The 17002-nt window shown below is 39.6% G+C and overlaps 1 protein-coding gene across 1 annotated transcript in view; it reads right to left on the minus strand.

The window, feature by feature from the left end:
- Positions 1–17002, minus strand: part of lingo1a (leucine rich repeat and Ig domain containing 1a) — a 258282-nt gene that overhangs the window by 158868 nt on the left and 82412 nt on the right. The window lies entirely within an intron of this gene.

The following is a 17002-nucleotide window of genomic DNA, read 5'->3' on the forward strand; positions in this document are numbered from 1 at the left end:
AAATAAAAGTGTTTGAACCTAACAGATAGAGATGACCGAATTATTTTGCCAGATCTATATGTGAAGGTACAGTTGGACGGATGGACAGACAGACGGACGGACGGATGGACATGCAATGAAGTGTTGAAACACATTTCTGCATTATGTATTGACGTCTCCACACCCAGAAGACAATGTGCGCCTAACACCCAAAGGTTCTACACCTTAAATGATCAAAATTCACACAAACATATTTCTTTAAAGAATTTATTTTTGGCTCTTACTAGATTGATAGGAAAGTGGGTTGTTATTTTAAAAATGGTAAAATTAGACCAAAGCAGCATTAACAGTAGGTTCTTTCATCATGTTTATAAATCGAAAACTGAACTGAGTGGAAATGCATAGCTATAATGAATTTCAAAGAGACTTCGCCGATCCTGTCAACAGAACAAGAAGAATTAAAATCCCTTCTGACTCAGAAGAATTTAGCAAAAATCCACAAAGCTTCAATATTTAATGCTTGTGAAATGTGTCTAGACATACACTGCATGGTGTCTGATCTATTCGAGTTTAAATAAATATTTTTTGAATGATCAACAATCCTTGACAGTTGTTTCTTACTTTAATCCTTATCTCAGAACATAAACACTGAAAATAGTGTAACTTTACTAGTTGAAACTTTGATGTAAGTTTAACTCTCTCCGATGATGAATGCTGAATGAATCACTTCCTCCCGTTAAATATATCCACTAAAGTTCCATCCATCCATCCATTTTCTGTTCATCCTTTGTCCCTAATGGGGTCGGGAGGGTTGCTGGTTCCTCTCCAGCTACGTTCCAGGCGAGAGGCGGGTTGACCCTGCACAGGTCGCCAGTCTGTCGCAAGGCAACACTACAAGACACACAACCATGCACACACACTCACACCTAGGGAGAATTTAGAGAGACCAATTAACCTGACAGTCATGTTTTTGGACTGTGGGAGGAAGCCGGAGAACCCGGAGAGAACCCACCATGCACAGGGAGAACATGCAAACTCCATGTGCAGCCCTATCCACCAAAGTTGATGGATTCAATTAATATATTCAAATGCAAATGTGATATTTAAATGTTGTGTTTAATGCTGGGGTTATTCAGCCAATGAGAAATGTTTCACATCCTCCAATTTCAAAGCTAAGCTAAGGTTCAATCCAAAAATATCATAGTGGGGATATTTTCTGTTTCTTTTATCCCCAGATGATGAGATAAAAACTTTAATCTTTTGCTCTCTGCTCCAGCTATCACACATCTTCTGTTTTTTTTCCCCCCAAAAAAAATCTACCGTATATATTGCAAATAATCTACACCGACGCATCCTTTGCAAAGTGCAATGGGCATCCCTTTGCTGATATGACTCACTCCATATAAATCCTACACTGATGATTCATGTGCCAAACCAGCGTACAATTCGAGGCAGGGGTTAAGAGTATGGGTGGCATAAGCGGTCAGGACACCCCGCAGTGACGAGCTTACAGACAGGATTAGGAATCTGTGGTAGTGGTGGGCAGAAGTCTCTGGTTATCGCTTCCCTCAGTGAAACTGTCAATGTCAGTCAGAGGGAATCAGAGGTTGAACTTACAGGATGAATACGACTGTCTTTTTATGCAGAGGCAAAGTCAAAGTGGAGGCATGGGATCCTTTGGTTTAAGCAGATTTTATGAAAATTTGGAGAAAGCAGAGCGAACGCAGAAGCCGTTTCATGCACATGATATGAGATGTGGCGCATGTGGGTGTGATCCAATTAGAGTTGGACACACCGTTGCAGCAGAATTTTTGGTTTTTACTTCCGCACACCACAAGTGATCACAAATTATTACTAGTGTGATGGTACACTCAGCGACAGAAAAAGATTAGGGCGACTAAAAACAACAACAACAAATTTCTGACTTTAATCTCAGAAAATTTCAGGTGGAAAAAACATCAGATTTTTTTTCTTCTGTGGTCCTTAACCTCTTCCGTATTCACCTGTTAAGATGAGGAGATCTTAAAGGGTCACTTGTGAGGAACCTATGAAGTAATTTTCTTTGTTTTAGTTTATGTGGAAAGAATTTTACACATTACGTTTGTTTTATAATGTGTAGTGGTCTAGTCCAAGTTTGACAGGTCTGTGACTCAAATTCAGCTGCAAGAAGTGTGACAAGGACCAGAATGCCACTTCACCGAGCTCAGCTCATTGTGTTGATTTTAAAGTCTCTATCACCATATAAAAAAAAAATTCCCTTCTCACCCACCGCGGGTGGTGATTCTTCTTCCTCTTAGCTCGGGTCCTCTACCAGAGGCCTGGGAGCTTGAGGGTTCTGCGCAGTATCTTGGCTGTGCCTAGGACTGCACATTTCTGGACTGAGATGTCTGATGTTGTTCCTGGGATCTGTTGTAGCCACTGTTCCAGTTTGGGGGTGACTGCCCCGAGGGTCCCGATGACCACAGGCACCACTGTGGTCTTCACCTTCCAGGCCCTCTCCAGTTCCTCCCTTAGGCCCTGGTATTTCTCTAGTTTCTCATGCTCCTTTTTCCTGATGTTGCAGTCACTTGGTATTGCCACATCCACCACAACGGCTTTCCTCTGTTGTTTATCCACCACGACTATGTCTGGTTGGTTCGCCCTCACCATTTTGTCTGTCTGGATCTGGAAGTCCCACAGGATCTTAGCTCGGTCATTCTCCACTACCTTCGGGGGTGTTTCCCACTTTGATCTTGGGGGTTCCAGTCCATATTCTGCACAGATGTTTCTGTACACTATGCCTGCCACTTGGTTGTGTCGTTCCATGTATTCTTTCCCTGCCAGTATCTTGCACCCTGCTGTTATGTGTTGGACTGTCTCAGGGGCCTCCTTGCACAACCTACACCTTGGGTCTTGTCTGGTGTGGTAGATCTGGGCCTCAATTGCTCTGGTGTTTAGGGCCTGTTCCTGGGCAGCCATGATGAGGGCCTCTGTGCTGTCCTTCAGTCCAGCTTTTTCCAGCCATTGGTAGGACTTTCTGATGTCAGCCACTTCGGTTATTTGCCGGTGGTACATCCCATGCAGGGGCTTGTCCTCCCATGATGGTTCCTCCGGCACCTCAGCTTCTGTTCCCCATTGTTTGAGACATTCACTGAGCACATTGTCTGTTGAGGCTTTGTCCCTGATGTATCTATGGATCTTGGATGTCTCGTCTTGGACAGTGGTTCTCACGCTCACTAGTCCTCTGCCTCCTTCTTTGCGGTTCGTGTAGAGTCTCAGGGTGCTGGATTTGGGGTGGAACCCTCCATGCATTGTTAGTAGTTTCCGGGTCTTAACATCTGTGGCCTGTATCTCCTCCTTTGGCCAGCTAATTATTCCTGCAGGGTATCTGATCACTGGTAGGGCATAGCTGTTTATTGCACGGATCTTGTTCTTGCCATTGAGCTGGCTTCTCAGGACTTGAGAAGCCAGCTCAATGGCAAGAACAAGATTGCCATATATATATATATATATATATATATATATATATATATATATATATATATATATATATATATATATATATATATATATATATATATATCACTACTGATTTATCACCCAGCTTTATTGTTGTCTAACCAAATGATTTGAACCAAATAAGTGTTTTTTTTAAAGAGCTTATCATTATTCAAATCAGTTTGAGTAGTAAATCCAGGAAACAAAAACTTTGTTAGTCTGTTTGGTTTACACTTTGTATTTCTGAATAACAGTGCAAAGTGAAAGCCAGGAGACACAGAGTCAATATTTACAGATCATCCTAAACTGGGTTATTGAATTCATCTCCGGCTCGGCATATATAACTGCCTTTACACTCACATGCATTTTTTCCCCTTCTTTCTCTTTACTGAAGTTTATGTAAACAGCAGCATTACAAAAATATTGCACCGGAACCTTCTCCATCGGAGGTAAACAGGCTCTCTTCTGCAGGCTTATGGAAAAAGGTTGTTCCTTGTATCCAATCATACTCGGTCATGAATTAATAAACAGCTCCTCTAGCCCAGCCGTGGTTTTTCTTCTTCTTCTTCCTCTGTCTTTTTTTTTATTTTTTTTTTTTACGCGAGACAGTCTCGGCCTTTACTGCAATCCGGGCATTTGCTCTTGTCCTTGTTTAGCATTTGCAGTGTTGTCCCCAGGCGTAATGTGGGCACAAAATTGCCGCTTGGTGCATGACAGCTTTTTCCTCCTCCCCTAGAAACCATTCTGACCCACCAGAAGTGTTCTGACACTGAATTCCCAGTAGATCCCCAAACCTGGGAACTGTGGAACTATTGTGCGTGTGTGTGCGTGTGTGTGTGTGTGTGTGCGCGTCGGCACAGAAAATGTGTTAACAGCTAAACAGAAAGTCAAAATGTTCAAAACGCTGCATCTGTTGACAATAAAGGTAATATTGGTAGGAGCTAATCTTATGTAATACATTGTGGCTGAAGTTATTTTTCTTGAAGATTAGCCTCAGGTTGCCCTAACCAGCTCCAGGCTTCTCTGGTTATATACTAGTTATGCAATTCTACATATTTCTATCTATTGGTTTTAGAATAAAAAAATTAACTCAATTCAAAGGTACTTTATTGATCCCAAAGGGAAATTAAATATTTAATTTCATTAATTGTAAATTCTTAAGAGAGTTATTGTACACAGTGCTGGCTATGGGTAAGAAGGGTCTCCTGTAGCAGTCTGTGTTACAGCAAATCTGAAGAAGTTGTTTTTCCTACAGTCTCATGAAGTGGTTTGGGTTGTCCATAATGTTCTTGATTGTAAAACAGGATTCCTATATATCTTGTATTAGATCCTTAAAAGGACAGATAACTTAATTCAAAGTTAATTTTGAAATATCTAACACTAAAATTCAACAAAGGACAGTGCACTAACAAAAAAAAAGAGGAAGGCAAGATGAACAAAAGAACACCAGAGTTAAGGGAAAGCAGAGGAGAGACATGACAACGGTAACGGCACATAAATAAGGAATAACAGAAGGAAGGGGAAAAATGGATGCAGGACATAGTATGAAAGGGAAGAGACAAAAAACAAATGAAAGGAGAAAGAAAAAGAGGGAAGGAAGACAGGTACACAAGGGACAAAAGAACTAATTCAAGGAAGGTGGATAGACGAAAGAAAGTGCGGTACAAAGAATAAAAGAATAAAGGAAAGAAAAAATGGCAAATGGGATGTAAAGAAACAAGGAAGAGAGAAAAAGAGGGAAGTGGGGGAAAATAGTCAAGACAGAAGAAGGGATCTAATACTCTGCATCCAGTCTTGCAATAATGGATGGACAAATATTCTGTCCGAGACACCTAAAAAAAAAAACTTGCAACTGTAATTGCAGCAAAATGTTGTTCTTGGGTGCTGATTACAACAAATGACTCTCCGTTCGGATTATTATTGCCCAATATTTTATCAGACCCCTTACATTTCACCAATATGCACAACTATGTCCTGCTCCAAACCTGTAAAAGTTATCTATTAATTTGATATTAAAACTTATTTTTGGCATCAAAACAACAACAGAAAGGCCTCTGTCCAGTTTATGCACACATGACGTAAGAGTCCACCGGTTTACTGCTGGGTGACATGAGAACAAATCGTGTTTCTGACTCCCGGCTCACCTTGCTGCCCCCGTGTCGGCGGACGTGGCTCTCCCTGCAGCCTCGTCTCATTAGCCTGACCTCTAACCCCAAAGTTTCAATAATCCACAGTATTATTACCTCTTGTGGCCCATGCATATTTATAAAGCCCTCATTATGCTATCAGTCAAAGTAATCATTATCCTGGGGCCCATTAGAGGGTGAGTTTTGGCCCCTTTTCACCACAGGGCTGTTTTCTGACAGACGCAGCCAGGATGAGCTTGGCAGCCGCCGAGACTTTGGGGGATTGCAGGGATCATGGGTGGCACTTGGAACCTGGCCGCGCACTTTCATAAACAAGCAACATGTCTCGATAAATACGCGGCCAGAAGAGCACGACGCATAGAAGAATCTTGAGGATTCACGCGACTACTCGCAGCGGAAGGAAGACTGTTTTGGCGAAGGGAAGCCGGGAGCAATGTTACTTCTCGACCCAGGAAGGGAGTTTTTGCAAACGTGCTTCCCTTTTCACTTCAATAACTGCAGCTTTTTTTTATGCACGTTTTGTTTTAAGACGAGTTCTGAACACTCCTCCTTTTGGCTGACTGAAAGTCAAAGACAGGATGCTTGTTGTTGTTCCTTTGTTGTGAGCTTCTGTTGGCAATATTTGCATTTTTATTACCGTATGATTAATTTCCCTCAGCTGGCCGAGCAAAAGTTGGCCCAGTAGCTCGGGATAATGTTACAGTAAGCAAAGAAAGGAAAGGGGGCACAAGGCAATATTGCGGGTTGTGCGATTGAGATTAGCCGAGTTCTAAGGACCTAATTTACTTTTTAAATACTCTGAAACATCACAAGCGCAGGCTGAAAAATTGCATATTTCAGAGCTTTGGGAACCTTGTAAAAAAAATCCAAAAAGGTAAATTTTTCTGTGCACATTTTGTCACTTTACAACCTCAAACTCTGAAGCTGTCTGTTAACATTTCTGCAAAAGAGATTCTCCAAACATTTTTGGTCTCGAGAATAATACTAAAACATACTGTAAACATCAGACCATTTTTTTGTGGTTTCTGGTTTCTTCTGTGTCTTTTTCCCATTAAAATATGTGCAAAGCCCAAGATTGATTACAACAGGGAATATTAGAGAAAATGAAAATAATAATAAAAATCTGAGAAAAACTGCCAGGATCAAAAGAAATAAAAAACTATCCAAACTCGCATGTGTTAAAAACAATTCCATTTTTGTTTGCGTTTTATCCATTTTAATTTGCACCTGCTCTTTTTGTTTATGATTTTTATTTATTTATTGGTGTTAGTTCTCTTCTCTAGTTGGTTATGTGTTATTTTTCAGATCAATACCTCCGTTTGCTAGTCCAAGGTTTGTTTTGTACGGACCAATTGGTGAATTAATAGTAAAAACATCAGACCATTCACACTGACTGTAATTTCAAACAGAAATGAAATTATTCTCTGCTAGTTGAAAACACAGCAGCCTTACCTTACCTGAAGTGCGCTGCAGTTGCGGCGTGTGCGTCAAAGCAGGTGCCTTCAGAACAGGGATTGATTCTGTCATTAATTTGCTCCAGAATATGAAGGTTTTGCCAGGAAAGCTCTCGAGGGTAATTCTGTCCTCACAATAGAGAGGCTGATTAAATGAAAAGTGGCAGTGTCGCACACAAAAGGTACATTGTGCATTCGGCGACACAGTGACGGTATTATGGCTATTTTAGAGCTTTAACCTTCACTTTAACGCCAAGGTTGTCATCTCCACCTACCACAGCGAAGAGGAGCTAAGTTGGGTCGGTCTCTGAATTTAAATTTACATGGATTTTCAAAAGAAATAGCAAAGAGTAAAGCTGCCTTGGTAGATTCGTGATATCGTGTCTGTGTCCCCTTTTGTTTTTTGGGGGGCAGTCACCGTTGAGCAACAAGAACACCTGATTCTGTATGTTTTGACAAAGATGTATAAAGTTTTACTTTCACTTGTTGTGGTACGATAGACGTGATATAATGGAGGATCTGTGAGACTCCATTTTCTGTTCCATAAGCCTTGGAAACCTTGAGTGCATCATTTTATAAGCTCTTACAAATACCAGGGGGTCTGCATAAAAAGTCAGAGGAACTCCATCTGAAGCACCGACGTCATTACTGAGTCTTTGGGCCAAATGACGATCCAACATAAACGGTTGAATAATCCCAGAAATGATGGTCAGACAGATGATATAACCCGTTACATGACCATAACATACAGAAGCTACAATCACCCTTAAAGACTTACTTTTATGAACTGGTTTTTCGTACATGTTTACCCAAATGGCTTATTATTTATTATTGCCTTTTTAAAACCTTTTTTATATATACCACTGTTATGAACTTCTACTCATTCTCATTTGCTTTTTTTAACTTGCGAAGCAGTTCGTGCAGTTCAAACTGTTGGAAATGTGCCATTTGAATAAATTTGACATTGACCTTCTGTTCCCAGACTTATAGGAGAGATGAAAGCTCTTCACAGCGGACAGATTTGGATTCATAATAAAAGCAATAAAAGATGTAGACCAAGAACAGATATCGGAAAAAAAAATTTTTTCATTACTGGAAAAAAAATATTTAACTGCAGAATAACAATTTTAAACAATTTTTTTAAATAACTGGAAACAATTTAAGTACATCATAATAATAGTAAACAATGGAAAAATCTTTACTGCCATTACAAACATACTTGTTAACACTGACCAGCTTTTCACATATTTCCTCTGGTGTTCTGTTTATTTATCTTTGGAGATGAGCTCCAAGTCTTTGAAATTCACGAGCCCACTTTGTTGCCACCTTAAGGTTTGTCATCATTCATCTCTATGAGATTTAAGTCAGGATTCTGGCTGCAAAATTTAAAAAATTACCATCATTTTTGAAGAAATGCGTTGGTATGCATTTGCAAACTGCAATCTGGCTTTTTTAATATTTTTAGAGTAATGTCTTCCCCCTCGCTCAGCCCATGTTCATACAGAACGTTCCAGCCTGGCTGATGACGTTGTCTGACCAGCTCCCTCCAGCATCTTAAGATCTTTTGGTTTTTGTTCTTGGATCGATTTGTACATTTCAGACCAGAACATATTAGACTGCATCTCCTTTCTCATCCTACGCACAATTGTGTGAATTGTGTCAATCAAGCAGTTGTTTTTATTAACTGCATCTCGTGCAGGCAAGTCTTCAATTGCTAGTGAATATCTAGACTGTCGGCTTGCCCGTCATTTCCCCTCAGAACATGGTCAAGTGTCACAGCATTTCTGTGGTAACACAACGAAATCAATCAATTCAACATCTTGATAAAAAAAAAACTCCATCATCAAGGAAAAAGAAGAAAAAAATAAGTCAAGGTGTCATGCTGTGCAAAAAGGCATTTTCGCCCCGTCTGCCAGCTATCAGTGTCCACAGACTCATTTGAGGTGTTGTCCTTTAGGGACCGGACGGGGATCAGTGTGGACATTTTTCTACAATCTTTCTGTGGACATCAGGTTGGGTGATTTCTAGTCACCTCTCTGACTATTGCAAATGAAAAAAGAAAATATTGAAGAGGTTGCAAACTTAAATCTTCCTCCTACTTAGCATCTGCACGTTTAGGATTTTCCCAGATCAAAAGGAGTTCACTAATTCACTAACTGATGAAGGAAAGCAGCATCATGAGAGCACCATGCTGTGTTCAGAAGGATGTGCAGCATTCATTTTCTGCCGTCTCTGATATTCCTGGGGGAAAACCTGGTGTTGGACGCTTGGAATGTTGCTTGATAACCTAACGCTGCATAATGGAGCAGGAATGTCCAAACGTTTTGTCACATGGGCCAAAGTTATAGAGCGAAAATAACTCGCAGGTCAAGAAAATAAATAAAATCAATTAAAAGAAATGCATCTAGTTCTCAGTTTCTTTTGGGGGTCAATTTTACAATATTAAGAGTTGAACGTTATTGTTTTACATCCCACAACACTTGATGGCAAAAAGATAATTTTTTCTGTACAGTATTGTTCTGCGGTAGAACAATACAGTCAAAATGAAACATGAAACTGTAGGTTACATTCATGTAGTGCAGAGCATCACAGCAACGGGGAAAATAAAGAACAACTCGAAAAAACTTGTGTTCTTCCGTTTACTCACTCTGTGTGTCAACTACTTTACATGCAGATAGGATCAGGTTCTTAAAGTCAAACTACCTTAACTGACTAGCTTTTCTCCCTCGCGATTTTAATTAAAACTTTCTATAGGTCGGTGAAATGTGATACCTCTGGAATTTGTTTCCTAGTAGTCCTGCATTTGGGAAGGCTGCACAAAGTCAGTCAAAGAGCCACAAATGTCCCCCGGGACACTTTGGACTCACCTGACAAAGAGCATTAAAGTCCAACAAAGGAGCACTACAAAAAGCAACAAGCCTAATAAAACCAAACCAGCAAGAATATATCAGCGTGTTACATCATACTGACTAGGATAATTATTGAAACCTGTTTTTTTATACTTCCTCTGACAGTCTGATGGTGACGCCTTTGTCTCTATGAGTCGCAGTCATTCCTTTGGTCTCATCGCCTCGCTTTCACATAGTATCTCTTCTGTGGATTTTACAGTCTAATAATCACAGACATAAAATAAACTGTCAGAGTTAGTCTTTTATGTTTTTCATTGTGATGACATTAACAGCTAAAAAAAAACAAAAGTCTATTCAGTTCCGTTTTTTATAATCATATTTTCGTCAAATAAATCCAAAAATAGGCTTGAGGATGAAAAGAGTCTAGGGCGAGCGAGCCTTTGATTTCAGTTTGAGGTCCAGTTGTGTTTACATTCCATAAAGTGCTGAGGCCAGGCTTGACTCAGAGCTTGTCTAAAGTAGAATCATCACACTGAGTGCAGCAGAACGTCTGATAGAGCTGGATTTTGTATTTTACCGGAGGAAGAAGGTCACACAGAGTGCTTTCCCCAAGGGGTTGGTCAAAACGGTGCCAATGTTCATTCTGCTGCACCACAGCCGTGTCAACCTTTAAGGGTAAATGTGTGTGTGTGGGTTTGTGTGTACTTCTATATACTGCATTTTCACTAAATTTCCTAACAAAGAGAGTGGAAAGGGAGGATTTTTTTTTCCACTGTGCTCTACTTGTTAGATTTAGAGGTCAGATGTGAATTACATTTTGGTTATGGTTAGACATAGACTAGTAGTGGTAAGAGTAACAGGAGATGTCTAAAGTAGGCACCAATGTAGATACTAAAATGAATGGTAGTCAATACAAATCCCCAGTTTGCACAGAAGTACAAGGATATGTCTATGGGGGGGAGAGAGAAAGAGCCTCAAATCTCAAACCCATAACCTACCACCCCATGTTTCCATATTCTACCACCCCATGTTTCCATACTCTACCACCCCATGTTTCCATACTCTACCACCCCATGTTTCCATACTCTACCACCCCATGTTTCCATATTCTACTACCCCATGTTTCCATACACTTTCACCCTATGTTTCCATACTCTACCACCCTATGTTTCCATACCCTTCCACCCCATGTTTCCATATTCTACCACCCCATGTTTCCATATTCTACCACCCCGTGTTTCCATACTCTACCACCCCATGTTTCCATATTCTACTACCCCATGTTTCCATATTCTACTACCCCATGTTTCCATATTCTACCACCCCATGTTTCCATACTCTACCACCCCATGTTTCCATATTCTACTACCCCATGTTTCCATACTCTACCACCCCATGTTTCCATATTCTACTACCCCATGTTTCCATACTCTACCACCCCATGTTTCCATTCTCTACCACACCATGTTTCCATGTGTGTTCATGTGTGTGTTACACTGCCATGGAAACACATGCACTAACTGCCTCTGGGTCTGTGGACTCACAGCTGCAGACCACTCACTTTTTACAGACTACAGCTCACCACGCTGAGTCATTGTGATTTTTGAGGTGAATAAATGAAATAAATTACATGAACTTAAATATTTATGAAATGACTAATAACGATTTAGGTAAAAATAATCATTTTCACATATATTTATTTAGTGAAAAAATAAAAAGATTTATTGATTTATTTGACAAATGCATTTTCATATGAAAATAGGTTTTATAAAGTTTGGCGATATTTCTAATCTGTTTATGAGAAATCTACTGCTGTTGTCTTTGAGTATCTTCCCACAACACTCCTCTTTACTTATTTTATTTCCATTCATATTTGTGGACATTATATTTTATCGTCATAGGGTAATCTTAAGCGTCATTATTTGTTTGTATCTTTTTTCTATTTTGTGCAAAGAATATTTATTTGACCCCACTTTAGTTTTGCGAGGGCGTGTCTGCTGCCTGGGGATTTGTTTGTGGGTTAAAATCTGTTAGAATTTGATTACTATGCATGTACCATATGTATCGATATATTGCTAATAATTGATGAAAAGACATCTTTGTGGTGCCCATGAGTGTTTATTTTTCCTTCAGTGTCCTATTAGGGGCTCTATTAAAAAAGAAAATAAAACTCCAGACCATAATTTTAATTTGAAGGGCCCGGTTCTATGATGTTCTCAGTACAATTGACCCGATTGCGCCCCCTGTCGGCCGTGCTTTGCGCTACTCCATCTAACAGAGCGGCGTTACAAAAAACCTGATCTGAGTATCTCTAGTTAAAAGTGCAAGCAACTCACTGCATTTAGACTTAAACAGTACATTTCATCCCGAGCACAAATTCTCTAAAATGTTTCATTAAAGGTATTAGTCAAATAAAAAAGGAACGTCTGTGTGAATGCTGTAAAATGATGATTTAGATGTGAACTTGAATGGAGCATTACCCATTACTGACTGTCTGCTGACCTTAAAGCAGAAAAGGAAAATGTTGTTCATATATCAAATCTATATATATATTTATATATATATATTTTTTTATTTATTTATTATGATTGAAGTATTTTTTTTCTAAAGCCAGCTATAAATACTAAATTCTATGAGAGGGCGAGTGTTTGTTCTCAGAAGTTTACTTCAACTAAACTATAAAAAAATTATAATAAGTATTTTTGGTATGGTTTCCAGTGCAATTATCTTGGTACACTAATGTATGAGTCACTATTTAGCAAGAGCTTCTTTTATTTCCCTTTATTTTGATAAAAAATAAAGGAATACAATTTTTTTTCCCATGTTATAAGTGTAGTAATCTGCCAGTGCAGCTGGTACTTTTTCGTCAAGGTTAGGAATTATTGACTTAAAACAAACTCCTATATATGCGGCAATATATTTTGTGTTTGTTCAGTGCATGACAGATTTTTGCATTGTGGGTTGACATTGGAGTTATTGAAAGGATAAAAGAGCTTTTTGGGCTTTTTATTCTAACTAAATATGCATCTAAGTCCAACTTCTTGTAATGGCATTACCTCTAAGATTCCCTCTAAAAAGATTCAGTCAACCTGGATTGCCGACAAAAACTACTAAGAACTGCTAAAGAACAGAAAAAGATTGCTGTATTAAAAGTATGAACAGTCTACAGCCACACACACTCAGTCCTTCTTTGTCAGTGTATTCCAGCTGCTATTAAGTTGCACATTCGATATATACTTCCTTTCCAAGCATCCGATGACACCTGCTGCAGGTGGATCCCCTGGATATCTGAACGCTACATTATTCCGTATCGCCAGGCGCAGTCAAAGGGACCTGTCAGCATGGGGATAAAGTCAGCTTAATCTTAAAGGTATCCCTTTTTCTCTTTAATGCTTACAGTGATAGCTGAAGGTTACTCGCTGAATAGAGCTGCCATGCTAATTGACATTTAGTGATGAAATGCCTCGCACAATGGAACCTAAAGGGGTAACTAATTACCGCCTATCCAAGTGTCAATAGCGTCATCTGCTCTCTTCTAAATGTCAGTTTTACATTGAAATGCTTGAAGGCGAGCTTGCCAAGCGCTAATGGCTAGTTACTGGCAGTGAGGCACGTCACAGCCCCACTCCCAGGTAGGATATGAATGACTCATTCCTTGAGAATGCCCTTCGCCTCTAAACGCTCTGACAACTTAACTGTTTACCTTTCAAAATTGGATCTCATGCCGAGAAGGTGACCTGGTGAGTTGGTGTTAGCTTTTATGTAATGACTCCGAGATCCGCGGTGTCTGTAAATATGTTACTCCCCAATTTGAGATTATGAATTACGTGTCTTTTTATCGCTATGTGGGACGGGTTAGCAGAATGACAGTGGGTTAGGAAGAGACCATTTGGCTTAATCAGCTGCACAGTAGTTAATATGAGAAGCACTTTAATGGGAAGGTCTCCATACAGCCACTCTACCAACAATCATCCGTGGTTCCACTGCAATCCGTTAAGCTGAATTCTTATGATCATTCAGAAGCACATTGCAACAGCAGAGGTGTCCATGGGGGATTTTATTTTATTTTATTTATTTATTTATTTTTAAGATTAAAGTTGTACTTGTTTTGCTGGCGAATGATGATAAATAAAGTAAGAAAACTGGAGCTCGAACAAACTAGTCACAGGAAAGATGCAAAAATGGTTTATTGACAAAAAACGGAAAGAAATGGGCCTAAGACTTTAAGACGGAGGAAATAAAATTGATAGCAAACCCTTATTATGGCAGAACAGCTGTACTTCTTTTAATTGAATGATCCTCTTTGACCCTTTCTGAATTAATTAGAAGATTAATTCAGAAACCTAGCTTGTTGTACAGGCTAGGTGGCGAAGCTAGCTCATGAAACAAGCTAGGACTGTTTCAACCTTGCTTGTAAGCTAGCAAGCTAGCTCTGCTTTACCTGCGCATTCAAACAAAGGCAGTCCCTGTGCTCGTGTGTCTGATTGGTTGATTTGCCTTTAATCTGACCCGTATGGTACACCGTCACAGCCGAGGTTCTGCTTCTCATTACCAGTTGCTACATGGGGTCAGAACCGCTCTGGTCTCGGAGATGGGAGGTCAGGGCTAATTACAGTGACGCAGCTATGCTAGTTAAGGGAGCGTTAAATGTCAGAGCTCATTATGCCAGAGAGGACACTGAAGGCATGTAAGCAGTCCGCGCATCTTTACCTTGGTCTCTCAGAGGGAGGTTAAGGCACAGTTCAGCGCGCCAAGCATTTGTTTAACCTCATCCGTACAGAATTGAAAAGGTGGATGTAATACTAAGCATCAAGAGAGAAATCAAGGACTGAAAAAGTGTGTTGCGGTGAGACAAGTTTGGGATTTTGGTTTATTTCAGTTCAGTTTATTCATAAATCGCCAGTGCAAAAGAGATGTCCTCTCAATTCACTTTACAAAAAAAGAAAAGTCAATTCAATTCAATCCAATCATTTATGCATCCCAATTGGTCCTGAGTGTCACAACTTTGCGCGGCGAGGAATTACTGTAGCTTAATTCCCAACAAAAAGACATAATCCTCAATAAACTTTTGATTGTCTAGTATTATTTCGGCACTTTCGAGATTACAAGTAGGCTCTCCTTTGAAAGCCACAGTAGTGTGTGTTGTGCAGCTCTGCCTTGAAAACTTAGTTCATGTAAAGAGGAGGATTGAAAGACTGATGAAATGTCTCTTCGCTGGGTAAGAACTGACACATGGTCAGGACAAAATGTCCCGCAGCAGACGGCTCTACTTCAAACTTCATTTGTCTCTTATGTAAGAACTCGTGCCATCAGTCGAAAATTTACTCTTACTTTGTAAGCTTGAAGCACATTTTCAAAAATAAACTTCTCAGTTTAAAAGAAGTCATTTTGTTCCAAATGTAATTTGGAAATGTTTTGTTGCAATAGGTTACATACTATGTTGGTCTGATTCAAACATCCATTGGGCTTATTTTTTTATTGTTTAAGATTTTTAATTTTTTGCACTAGTTTCCTTTATTTGGCAGGATTACTAATCGTTTTGTGAACGATGTCATCCAATTCAGCAGCTAGCTAATGTAATATAAAAGCTAATAATTCAGGGGTTTGCTCATTTAATTATGTGTACGGTAAACAGACGAGCTGAAAATGCTCATTTTCAGCATTGGAAAATAAACATTTAAACATTTGTAGCAACGGTCCTTAACAATAATTTTTTAAAATTGCACTGGTGTTCAAATCGTCATAGAGTCTCCTTCATGTGAGCCAATTCTTTAGTCACTCGTCTGTCGAGAGCCACTGACGATCGCACTGCTCTCAGGACTAAACGAGCGCTTCCTCTGCTGTCTGAGAAGCAAACATCTGGTCGAAGATGAGGGTTGATAATGCTTTTAAATTTAGGCCTAGCGAACACGACTCGGCATCTGTGCCATGTGCTAATTGCTGTCATCATCACGACTCTAACAGTCATTTAAAGATACGACAGCTGTAAAATTAGTGTTACGTGGCATCAGAGTCATGCGGAGTGAAAAGTACAAGGTATGATTTAGGGCAACAGATTAATGGTCTCTAAATAATTTCAGATGATATACAGTTGAGGTCCTATATTTCTGTTCAGGTTTAGCGTTAGATCTTTAACAAGCAGATAACAAGAAGGGGAGTTTTACTTTGAGCATAAAGGACGGGGTTTTCAAAAGGAGTCATTCCTGAGTTTTTCTTAATGTGGCTGTTCTGTTAAAACATAATGATCACTTAGTCACTGACTTGTAGTAGATAATTCTCTTCATATCCTCCTTTGGAATAAATATTGAATCGATTTCTGTTCCCTGCAGGTTGAAGCTTGCCTGAGGGAGGTCAAGACCAAAACATATTTCTACCATTTTGTATAAATTCCAAACAGCATTTTATGAAGCATTAATCTGCCATTTTATCTGCATGAGCCAACTATGTATGTAGACTTCTACACTTATTTGTGTGTCCGTTTGTGTATCTCGTTTCCCCGCATTCCCCGGGTTGTGCTGGCAGAGTTTTTCAGCTGCGGAGTAACGCGTCTCGCTATAATAAGGTGCGAACCAAGAGGTTTAAAATGTTAAGACATCTACATTTGGTAGTTTAAGAGAGAGAGAGAGAGAAAAAAAAAAAAGCAGGACATTCAGAACAGCTCCAACTTCGATCATGATTATATCCCTGACTCCAGAGTTCAGCAGAGATCTAAAGAAGAGCGGGAAAAGCAAAAGAGGCGGATTAGCAGTGATTGCCAACAGCTGATGGAGTCATCCAGGATACGTCAGCAACTGTATTCACTCAGAGGTCTCTTCATGACACTTGGAAATTCATCATCATCATCATCATCATCGCATCTTTATTCCAGATACATAAGAACAGGGGTGTCCAAAGTGCGGCTCGGGGGCCATTTGTGGCCCTTAAAAGTGAAATAACTTCCAACATAATTTCCTTACAACAATCCAAAGTTTTTCTTTTTGCAACCAAGCTTTTATAATAAATAGAACCATGTCTGTTACTAAAGATGCAACTTAATTAAATTTATTAAACCTGAATAAATATAGCAAGTATTTTGACAGAAAGTGACGCAACTCGA

The sequence above is a fragment of the Gambusia affinis genome, linkage group LG08 (genome assembly GCF_019740435.1).
Source record: "Gambusia affinis linkage group LG08, SWU_Gaff_1.0, whole genome shotgun sequence".
Taxonomy (NCBI): domain Eukaryota; kingdom Metazoa; phylum Chordata; class Actinopteri; order Cyprinodontiformes; family Poeciliidae; genus Gambusia; species Gambusia affinis.